At 37.0% G+C, this 12,573-nt stretch overlaps 1 pseudogene; it reads left to right on the top strand.

The window, feature by feature from the left end:
* The window catches only part of LOC107730495 (FACT complex subunit SSRP1-like), a 16,780-nt pseudogene extending 5,380 nt beyond the window's left edge, over nucleotides 1-11,400 (top strand).
* The last annotated feature ends 1,173 nt before the right edge of the window (nucleotides 11,401-12,573 follow it).

Below are 12,573 nucleotides of genomic sequence, written 5' to 3'. Positions count from 1 at the left end.
GATCACAAGAAGTTCATCAATGTTCTCTATGGCAGTGACAGAGTTAAAGAGACAGACACGGAGTGCATTTATAGTCCTTGAGTTCATGACAGACAGAGCTAAGAGTTCAAAGGAGGATTTTTGGGCTGTGACAAGGCTACTAGAGCCTACAGGGAGTTCAGGTAAGGTTTCTGGGATCGTAATGGGGCAAATAGGGCAAATAACATGTTCATAGATTGACAGTACTAAATTGGTATTGACAGTGGGATCGGAAGAGTTAACATAGTTAACATCAGGCTCATTGCGCAGACAGGCTCATTAGTAGAAACTGGACAGATGGATGGTTCAACATTTTGATGATTTTGACTTGATGATTAAATCAGGACCGACAGATAGTTCAAATTCAGACTCTACAGAAGCATTAGGACAGACAGACAACTCAGGTTTAGATTCCTTGACAGAAACAGGCAAGACAGACAGTTCAAAATCAGACACATTGACAGAAACTGAATAGACAGACGGTTCACTAATGGTCTCTCTGGCAACGACAGGGTTAGCAGGGCCTACAGAAAGTTCATTTAGGGTTTCCATGAACGGTTCAGAGCAGGACAAAAGTTCAAATTAATGGGGCAAATAACATGTTCATAGATTGACAGTACTAAATTGGTATTGACAGTGGGATCGGAACAGACAGTAGAGTTAACATCAGGCTCATTGCGGGAAACAGGACAGACTGATAATTCAGAATTAGGTACATGTGGGAGTTGTGGACTGGCAGACAGATCAAGACCGGGTGCATTGATTGAAACTGGATTGGCAGACAGTTCAGTGATTGAAGATGAACTGACAGATGGTTCAAACTCAGACACAACAGAAACATTTAGACAGACAGACAGGTCAGGTTTAGATTCCTTGACAGAAACAGGCAAGACAGACAGTTCAAAATCAGACACATTGACAGAAACTGAATAGACAGACGGTTCACTAATGGTCTCTTTGGCAACGACAGGGTGAGTTCACAGACGGTCTCCTTAGCCGTGACAGGACAGTCAGAGAGTTCACATGCGGCCTTCATAGCCGTGACAGGACAGGTAGTGAGTTCATAGATGTCCTCCTTGGCCAGAACAGAACAAGACGAGAGTTCATAAGTCTCTGGATGACCAGCTGTGATATGACGTGACTCTGGATGATCAGCTGTGATGTTACGTGACTCTGGATGATCAGCTGTGATGTGACGTGACTGGATGATCAGCTGTGATGTGACGTGACTCTGGATGATCAGCTGAGACGTGTCGAGGCTCTGGCAAATCAGCTGATACTTGACTTGACTCATGAAGATCTGTTGTGACTTGACGACTCATGATGATCTGTTTTGTTACCATTGCCATGCATTATACGACTGATAGACTGCAACGGTTTGTGTAGTGCGAGAGTCAATGTAATGGAAGGGTGACCTCTGGTGGTGAGTGAATTGAAGTTCATAGACCGGATTCGTGACATTTACAGTGGGAAAAAAAAGTTATTCCCAGTGCACACAGACTTGTATTCAGCGATTTCTTTATTTGTGAAAGATACTATAATAGGATTACAGAATCAAGCATAGCTAAGTATAAATCTTTTTATTTTACAGGTTTATTTTTTTAATCAATTTCAGAAATGTTTTTTAAATATTGAGTAATTTCTATAATTTTAATAATGTCTAATGTAGTAAATGTTATGTAGAGAAAAAATACAAATTTAATTACAGCACTTGGTATACATGCATTATTTAGAATCTTTAAATAAAACACTGTGATATCATTTATTAAATTTATATCAGCTATCAGCCATCCTGATTTTTAAGACACCGCCATTGTTGATCAACAGACCGTATTGGTCGACCACTAGAAATAATAAATCAATTCATAATAATTAATAGAAATAATAGAAGACTGTTAATAACTAACCAGCTTTGCATTTTAATCAACGTAGCTTCCACTGCCATATCCCAGTATTAAACATTTTGTCCTTCTGTGGCTTTTCAGGGCCGTTGTTTTCATTTGAGGTGAATGAGAGTCCTGCGTTTGAGATTCCGCTCACCAGTGTCTCCCAGTGTGCGACGGGAAAGAATGAGGTCACTGTGGAGTTTCATCAGAACGATGACACAGAGGTATCCCTCATGGAGGTGCGCTTCTATGTCCCACCCAGCACAGGGGACGAGGGTTCAGACCCTGTGGAGGTAAGTGTGCATGCTTGTGTGTGCACCACTACCTAACAGTGACCAACAGATGGCATAGGTTACAAAGTAATAATCATAATATGCCTATAAAGCAGGGGTTTTCAATCTTTAGATGACCCAAAATATGATCATCCTTGTGTGAGTGACACCCGTCCTAAAATTATGCTACTCATTTTCAAGTAAAAAGACCCAACTGAATCTAATTTGATCAGAAAAAATAACATTATAAATGTATAAATATTATTTTAAAAAATTGTTTTTATTATATTGCTTTTTATAGTACTGTACTGTATTATTTAATTTTAAAATAATTTATTGTAATATTATTTTAGTTATTTTAATCAATTTATTTAGTTTTTATTTGCATGTTCAGTTTAATCTTTTTTTTTAAATTACGCAGTTTTTCTCTAAACTTTTGCACAGACTCCAGTTAGAGCCCTAAAGTAAAATCTTTGCACCCGTAAAGCCCACTTCAACTGAAAAGTAATGAGGTCACAGTGCTCTTCTCTGCTGTTTTAAGCATTTGCTCAGAACATTCTGTCAAAGGCAGATGTCATTCAGGCTACAGGAGATGCTGTGTGTATCTTCAGAGAGTTGCAGTGCCTCACACCTAGGGGCAGGTACATATACATAAACATAACATCACACCGTTTTGTTTTCTTATTAAAATATTATGTGAACTAGCAAAGTTTTAATGGTTTTTGCTCTCTGTAGGTACGATATCCGCATTTATCCGACATTCCTCCATCTGCATGGTAAGACATTTGACTACAAGATCCCATACACCACAGTGCTCCGCCTTTTCCTGTTGCCTCATAAGGACCAGCGGCAGATGTTCTTTGTGGTGAGTGCAGCATCATGGTCTGTTAAACAATCTCTGCTTTCTGTCTGGATCCATCTATAGGACTAGTATTACAGGGCTTTGTTTTTTGCAATGGTCTGTTTTCGTTGTGTAGTAAATTTGAGAATTGTGCTGATATAAGACCTCTGTGTTAATAGCTGCAACCTCCTGTCTGTTTCAGATCAGTCTGGACCCGCCTATTAAACAAGGTCAAACCCGCTGTCATTTTCTCATTCTTCTGTTTTCCAAGGAGGAGGATATCAACCTTACTCTCAACATGAACGAGTGAGTGAGAGTGAGTGAATGAGGGACACTGAAGGATGTGATGGATGTCTGAAAAAACTCTTTACATTTGCTGCCAAGACTAAAAGTAGAAAAGTAGCTTTCTTTTATTTCTGCGAGGTTGATGAAACTAATTTAGAGCAAGAAGTCATTTAGCAGATGCATTAATCCTAAGCAAGTTACAGTACAATTATTACAGGGACAGTCACCTTAAGAGTAACCTGGGATTAAAGGAATATGTCACTCAAACTTATACCATCATTTACACTCATTCTTCAAAGTGTGTTACCGTTTTTCTCCCTTGTGTTCTGCAGGGATGAGGTGGAGAGACGTTTTGAGGGGAAACTTCATAAAAACATGTCTGTCTCTCTCTATGAGATGGTCAGCAGAGTCATGAAGGCCCTGGTCAACAGAAAGATCACAGTGCCTGGAAATTTCCAAGGGTAAACACTGTAAAAACGTTTCAGTGAAAGAAAATTAGATTTAAAAAAACAACAATTGCAAAAATACTTTTATATAAGGTAAAAATATAAACTAGCTTAAATTATTTTAAACAAAACAACATATACCTACTTTTACATATTGTTAATATTATGTTTTTAAAGATTAAAGAGTATAAAATACATAAATATAATACAATATACACCAAAATGCTATTCTTTAATATCTGATACAATGCCACTGCAGCTAATCTTCCTGATTTATTTTTTAATAGTAATTTGAACAAAAGATTCAGATACACTGCTGTTCAAAAGTTTGGGGTCAGTTATATTCAATATTTCAGTTTTTAAAAGTCTTATGCTCAACAAAGCTGCGTTTGTTTGATCAAAAATACAATAAAAAAGCAAAATTATGAAACTATTAAAATGTAAAATAATCTTTTCTTTCTTAATGTATTTTTCAATGTAATTTACTCCTGTGATGCAAAGCTGAATTTTCAGCATCACTGCTCCAGTCTTCAGTGTCACATGATCCTTCAGAAATCAATCTAATATGCTGATTTGGTGCTCTAGAAACATTTCTCCTTATTATCAATGTTGGGAACAGTTGTGCTGCTTAAAGGGGTCATATGATGTGATTTCAATTTTTCCAGCTGGCCAATCAGAGCACACCTCGTTTTTCAGACCGATGAGTTTTGTAAAAATCGACGCGTTTCAGAAAGGCGGGGCATAGAGGAGAAACAATAATGTACAGTATGTGGAAAATAATGTGTTTTTTGAACCTTAAACCGCATAAACACATTTCATTACACCAAATACACAAAATAATGTTCTTTTTAGCAACATCATATGACCCCTTTAATATGTTTGTTGAAACCATGATATATTTTTTTCAGGATTATTTGATGAATAGAAAGGCGTCATTTATTTGAAGTAGAATTTTTCTTTGCTGTGACATTTGATCAATTTAATGCATCCTTGCTGCATAAAAGTATGCATTTCTTTAAAAAGTTTCAGATATTAGTTTATATTCTGGAATTATGTAGAAGAACAAACAGTAATATCTATACAAATTCAGTGAACCTTCCAATGTTATTTTCTCTCTAGTCACTCAGGTGCTCAGTGTATAACATGTTCATATAAGGCCAGTTCAGGGCTGTTGTATCCTCTGGAAAGAGGTTTCAGCTATGTGCACAAGCCCCCAGTGCACCTGCGCTTTGATGAGATCGCCTGCGTGAACTTTGCTCGTGGAACCACCACCACCCGCTCCTTTGATTTCGAGATCGAGACCAAGCAGGGAAATCAATACACCTTCAGCAGCAACGAGAGGTACCCATGAGCCCAATGTTAGTCTTGTCCAATGGTTGAGAACATAGCTTTGTGGGAACTAGACCACACCAGTAATGAAAAGGCCAGTGTCCATATCCTGTTTAAGGCACTTCCTGCCATTATGTCCTTAAGCACTTACCCCCATCTGCCATAGAAGGTCCGTGCTGTCTCTTTGTGGTGATTTTATTTGTTATTCTGGAGTAAAATTGCCCCTCTCTTTTAGTGACCTGACCCCTTCTACATTAGATGTTAAGCGAAAAAGATCAAAGCTACTTTATGCACATTAAAGTATTTTCAATTTAACACACATTATGACTGAATCAATACACCAAGGCATCAGTTAATCACATCACACTAATGTGTGAGAAACAACACTTTCTGCAAAACTAAAAGAGATAGTTACCTAAATGTTTCTGTTTTTGTCCATTTTGTCCAAGGAAAATTGGACCCCACTGACTTCCATTGTGTAGACAAAAACAAAACAAAAAAACACTTGAGAATTCTTTAAAAATATAATATTTTCTGTTCCACTGAGGAAAGTAAGTCATACAGGTTTGAAAAGAGTAAACAATGACAGGTCATTTTTTGAGCGAACTTTAACACAATTTTGCACTACATTCTGGTACGTTATTTTTGTAAAAATGCTACACACAACTCTCATTGTTCTAGCACATTTCTCATTGTAATCATACTGTGTTTCATATCTAATGAGCTACTATATAAAAACATATCTCACTAAAACATTCAAGATTTCCCTATATAATGTACTAAAGATAGTTATTCAATTACAAAATTGAATAGGGATGTCCACACCACAGCTATAATGCTAACAACACAGAGGAACGATATTGATTGAATCACTTTTCTCTTTTTTTTTCAGCTTATGAATGAAAACATTGACAGCCAATCAGAATCCACCGAACTTTAAAGAGCTCAAGCATTTAAGATGACAAAACCACAGGACACACTTTTATAATAAACTTTATCATCCATTGGTGTGGAAGCTAATATGTGACCCTGGAACACAAAACCAGTCATAAGGGTCAATTTTTTGAAATTGAGATTTAGTAAAAATCTCAAAACTGAATAAATAAGCTTTCCATTGATGTATGGTTTGTTAGGATAGGACAATATTTGGCCGAGATACAACTATTTACTGAGGGTGCAAAAAAATCGAAATATTGAGAAAGTCGCCTTTAAAGTTGTCCAAATTAATTCCTTAGCAATGCATATTAATAATCAAAAATAAAGTTTTGATATATTTACTGTAGGAAATTTACAAAATATCTTCACTTAATATCCTAATGATTTTTGGCATAAAAGAAAAATTGATCATTTTGACCCATACAATGTATTGTTGGCTATTGATACAAATATTCCCGTGTGATTTATGACTGGTTTTGTGGTCCAGGGTCACATACAGTTATCGTTCTTGGTGTGAACAAGCTTTAACTCAGAGTCTTTATCCTCTGTTTGTTTAATCTGCCTCTTCTTCAGGGAGGAATATGGGAAACTCTTTGACTTCGTCAATGCTAAGAAGTTAAGCATCAAGAACAGAGGCTTCAAAGAGGTACGTCTACAGTTCTTCTTGCTTCCTATTAAGCAGTACATAATATTCATCCACTTAGACGGACACTTATTCTACTCTTTGTGTTTGTGGTGTATGTCTGTATTGTGTTCATGTAGAAAAAGGTTGGTATTGCCCTGCAGTTTGGTCTGGTGTCGGTTCTCCTATAACTTGCTTGCATGGTGTTTGTTTGCGCGTCTCAATCACAACCCGAGTGTCAAATGTGTTCTTTCTTATCTTTGATGGCTTAAGGCAGATGTCTCATCCAGCAAAATGTGGAAAGGCTGACTGCTGGTTATGATTTGACCAGCTTAACGCTGTGTTCAGATCACACAGACTTTCATTAAGACCACAATAGTATTTTGTCTGAAATCTGAATATAATTTTGTGGTCACTTTACGAGAAAACCTTTTGTATGCTAGATAATTCTGTGTGCTATGAAGACAGCATTGCTCAAGGGAGTGCTTTTAAATGAGTTAACACTGATTGCTTATATGAATGTGTGTGTGTGTGTGTGTGTGTGAGAGAGAGAAAGGCTGTTGAGTATGAGAACATGAGTGGGTTTGAAATCTTTTGCTTGGAGAGGGCTTTCCCGCGTCTGCTTTGTTACAAATACTAACTTTGCAATGACATTTATATATAGCACTGATATTTTAATTTGTACTCTGTCAGGGTATGAAAGGTAATGATAACATGTACAGTGACTCAGACGACGACCAGCATGATGCATACCTGGAGCGCATGAAAGAAGAGGGCAAGATCCGTGAGGAGGCCAATGACAGTGATGACTCAGAGGGCGAGAGTGGTGAGTGGCAGCTCTCTGAGCCAATCAGTCGGCAAGCTTAATATGATTTTGTGTTTAGATGACCGGTGTAGACACAATAAATCGGTAGAAAATTGTCAATCTGTAGAGATTTCAGATTGTTGCAGTTGTGCTCATGTCATTTTACAATGCTGCACTCTCGCATAAGTTATGTTTTTAAGCCTTGCTGTTTTAAATGCAACAAGTATATAAAATAGCGCAATAAGACACAAAAGAAACTCAAATAGGTACTTCAGTTTCTGTAGTATTTATTTATTTATTTAACACACACACATATACACACACATATATATATATACATACATATATATACACACACACACACATATATATACACATACATATATTACACACACACACACAAAGAAAAACAAGTAGATATAATAGAAATCATGGCAGACCACCCCCTGGCTCTATCCAGTCATGAGAGGTGAACCCATGGCACTGCACAGTGAGAGCTCAAGTGCATTAGATGCGCTACAGACTGCAGTCTCACGTGGGTCCAATCCGCTAGTAAAGGAGGTTTTAACCTGAGGGGAAAGGGTCAGAATATCCGCACTTGGAATGCTGCAGGCGTTATTGCTGTTTGCACAGATATACCAACCTCCTATGAAAATCATCTGCTGCTAGCCTCATTCTGCATAAACATTTAGCCCTGCGTTACAAGATAATCATCAATACATCGCAGTTTTAAGAAATAACCCAGAAAAGGGAAACCCGAAAAAAAAAAAAAAAAAAAAAAAAAATACTATAAATAGTATTTATTCTTTTAGAAAAACCAGCCAAGAAAGCTAAATTTGTAAAAGAAAGAAAACCACGAAAGAAAGAGGTGAGAAGAGGGAAGGATAAAACATGTGGGTGACAGAGGTTGCACACTGGTTATTTACATTTATTTTAAGTACATTTAGTAATTTATTTTTTTACTCTCAAAATTCAATGCTACTTGTGTGTTCTTGCGTGTAGAAAAAGGCAAAGGACAGCAGCGCCCCCAAGAGGCCAATGAGTGCCTACATGCTCTGGCTGAACTCTAGCAGAGACCGCATTAAATCAGAGAACCCGGGCATCTCTATCACAGAAATCTCCAAAAAAGGCTGGAGAAATGTGGAAACAACTTAGCAAAGAGAAGAAAGAGGTGACATACACTCTCTACCACTGGCACATTCACTGGACTTTCCTCAATATTAAAGGGATAGTTCACCCAAAAATGAAATTCTGTCATTAATTACTCACCCTCATGTCGTTCTAAACCTGTAAGACCTTCGTTCATCTTCGGAACACAAATTAAGATATTTTTGATGCAATCCGAGAGCTTTCTGACCCTGCACAGACAGCAAGGATCCTAACACGATCAAGGCCCAGAAAGGTAGTAAGGACATCGTTAAAATAAGCCATGTGACAACAGTGGTTCAACCGTAATGTTATAAAGCTACGAGAATACTTTTTGTGTGCAAAGAAAACAAAAATAATGACTTTATTCAACAATTAGTCTCCTCCGCATCTTTGCGCACAAAAAGTATTCTCGTAGCTTTACAAAATTACAGTTGAACCACTGATGTCAAATGGACTATTTTATCGATGTTCTTACTACCTTTCTGGGCCTTGAACTTGGTAATTGCGTTGCTGTCTATGCAGGGTCAGAAAGCTCTCGGATTGCATCAAAAATATCTTAATTTGTGTTCCGAAGATGAACGAAGGTCTTACAGGTTTGGAACGACATGAGGTTGAGTAATTCATGACAGAGTTTTCATTTTTGGGTGAACTATCCCTTTAAAGTTTTAGATTCCTCTAACTGTCTTGTTTCTCCTTCAGTCTCACTTTAAACTTGAACTGATATCTCGTTTTTCCACCAGGAGTGGGAAGCGAAAGCAGAGGAAGCAAAGAAAGAGTATGATCGAGTGATGAGAGAGTACAAGGAGAGTGGAGGAGGCTCCTCAGGCAGCTCAATAAAGTACTCAAAATATTCACAACTTTGTCCTGCGCCTCACTTTGAATGGACAGTTCATTTACTCACCATCATATTGTTCCAAAATATGATCTTAGCATTAAGTAACTGGCTATTTCTTACCATTTTCCCCACATTTCATTCCTGAAGGGAGAGGAAGAAGAAAGGAGGGAAGAATGAAGAAAAGAGGAAAAGGAAGTCAGGTGGTGGTAGGGAAAAAGAGAAGGAGCGAGCTACAGGCAACGACAGCTTTAAGAGTCGAGAGTTCATATCCAGCGAGGAGAGCTCATCAGAGTCAGACAAACGCAAAGGACGGAAGCGCAAGGTAACACACTAACACACACTTCACAAATTTGTTTCATTCATTAACATAGTTACAGCAACAGTGTTTTCCATAGTATCCTTACTGGTGGGTAAATGTATAGGTGGCTGCTCAGAAAAAGATTACAGAGTATTGCATACATCACATCCTGAGACGTTAGGCGTTAGGTGTATTGCCTGAATAACAGATTTTTTTGCACCAATTGCCTTCTCAGTTTCAGTAGGGGTGGTCACTTTTTATTACACTGAATTTCATATGTATGCGAATGCGGGACAGCGAAACGCAAGCTCCGGCGAAAAAGTTTCGCATTTCACTGCATTCCCAAATTCGAGTTTGGTGAACTCTAATTAAAATCACGACTGATGCATTGTCCAAAAAATTTTGCGTGCTCAAAGTCTAGTGTGAGTACAGCTTAACAAGCAGTCATTTTTTTCCATCACATGTTGCCTATATCTTACTATATTAAATGTAAAATTGAGCATAATGCAAAATTCTGTCCAAACTAATGAATTCTTTCATGATTAACCTCGATAGGAATTTAAAAAGAGCAGTTTAATAATATTTTTTTTTACAATTAGAGTTTTGTTTAACCTAAATTGTGTTCTTGTAAAATAATTAGTTCACATTGATTTAGATTAAAAAAATATTAAAAGTTTAGATTCTAACCTTAATATGAAACACATATTTGTGTGTAGCTTTTACAATTGATGCATCCAGAATTCTTGACACTTTTTGACTGTTGATCATTTGATTTTCTTTATTTAGTTTTAATCTTATACAAGCAGGTATTCATTGTATTCATTGTCTCCCTGTCACTCTCTGTTGGTGCTATTTTTATGCAGGGGTCTGATGATGAAGAGGAAGTGGTCACCACACCGCCTAGCTCTGAAGAGTCCGGCTCAGACTAAAAGACATTAATGACAGACACATTAAAAGGGGAGTGGAAGAAAAAAACATTTCCCTTTCATCATTATAGTGTACATGACCTGATGAAGTCCTGATACAGTACATATTACAGCATCACATCTTTAAGTTTTGTTTTAAGTTGTCAAGACTACCATAAACACTTTTGTATATACCTTTGGTAGTGTTGATATTAATGGAATAGTTCACCCAGAAATGAAAATTCTGTCATCATTTACTTACTATCATGTTGTTCCAAACCCAGAGGACTTTTTCTTCTATGGAATACAAAAGGACAGCTTTTGACAAACATACTGGTGAGTTTTTTCCATGCAATTACAATGAATGAGGACTACAGCTTTATAAGGCACCATAAAGGTATCATAAAATCAGTCCATACGACTAGTAAGCTATATTCCGCACCTTAGCTCTCCTTGGCTCATTCACGAAAGAAGTAGAAATGTCTGTTTCATCAACAAATCCTTCTTTTGAGCTGTCTTTTCAGTGAATCGACTAATCCAATTCACAAAATAGGTTTGAATGTTTCATTCTTGAATCAGCCAATTTTTATACTGCTGGTTGCTTTTTCAATCTTTTCTGAAGGTTTTATGCTTCATTCCCTATTCATTCCAATTGCGTGGAAAAGAGTTTTGGAACAAAACATGGGTGATCTGTTTCTTTAAAATGGTGTGTATTGCACAGAGATATTTTACAGTGCTGCTTTCCAAACACGACAGAAACCTTATCTTTGACAGCTATTGAGCTTGCTCTATATGTATTCGCATTTGAATAACAAATTATGAAAAAAAATTACTTAAATGTAAAAATCTTTTTTACATTTGTATTCATCCTGTATTCATAATTTGAGTTTGATCTGATCTCACCATTTATTTTATACAGTATTTTGTTCACACACATTACTAATTGTACACGTTTACTGTAACATAAAAAAAATCGACATTTTAAAATTTCATTGTTTTTAACAAATTATTCAACAAATTAAAATTCATCTTTAATTTATGACTCAAGTGAATATTCATCATGTCATGAAAACAGCAACTCAATATTTTACAACCCTTACTTGTTCGCATGCTCATCAGTTCTCTGGAATGTAAGCGGAAATGTAGTGTGGTTTTTAAGTTAATGTGGTTGCAACAACAGTAAAAGGATTTATTTAAGCATAGTAAAAAGCCAACAAACCCAACAACTGAGAGTCTGTTTTAGCTAATGGATGTGGAAAGTTCTGGAAAGTGTGACGTCCTTTAACTTTCGGCTGTAAAGCATAAGAATTACAATGTGAATATCAACATCAGCACAACATTATAATGTTCACACTTTATTTTCTGATGATGTTATGGAGAAAAAAGAAAACAACAGACTGATTAATGGTCAGTCCCATTAGGCCACTACAAAGGGCGCCATTTCGTCTTCGTTGGCATAAATTTACGAAGCTCGTGGCCCTGTTGTTGTCTAGAATCAAAACTAGCGATGCATGGGGTCTACTGCATAAACTGCTTAGAGTAGACTATACGAATAAATAGTCATAACTGTAAGTCAGTTGGAAACTAGGTATGGTTGCGACAGCCAGCCACTCAAACACTAAATCGTTTGAGGCGGTGTCTCACTTCGTAAAGAACTAAACAAAACGGAAAGAATGCTGGAAGAAGTGAATATTAGCATACGATCAAAAAAAAAGCCATAACGTGCAGCTTGTGAACGACTCCGCTGCAGGTAAAGATTTTCTGAATCCGTTCAAAACACTAAACGGGTGCGTATTTCGTCAAGGATTACATTTATATTTACATTACATGTATTGATGTTCCAGACACCTTCTTCTTTCAGATCAACTTACAGTGTCTGTATAGTACAGTTTACAAGTGTTCCCTGGCCTGGGAAGCCCTGACCTTGGCTTTGCTATTATCAGCTA

This window comes from Sinocyclocheilus rhinocerous, unplaced genomic scaffold, assembly GCF_001515625.1.
Source record: "Sinocyclocheilus rhinocerous isolate Xijiao unplaced genomic scaffold, SAMN03320098_v1.1 scaffold1570, whole genome shotgun sequence".
Lineage (NCBI taxonomy): Eukaryota > Metazoa > Chordata > Actinopteri > Cypriniformes > Cyprinidae > Sinocyclocheilus > Sinocyclocheilus rhinocerous.
Note: the sequence above shows the minus strand (reverse complement) of the source record. Positions and strands in the feature narration are given on the sequence as shown.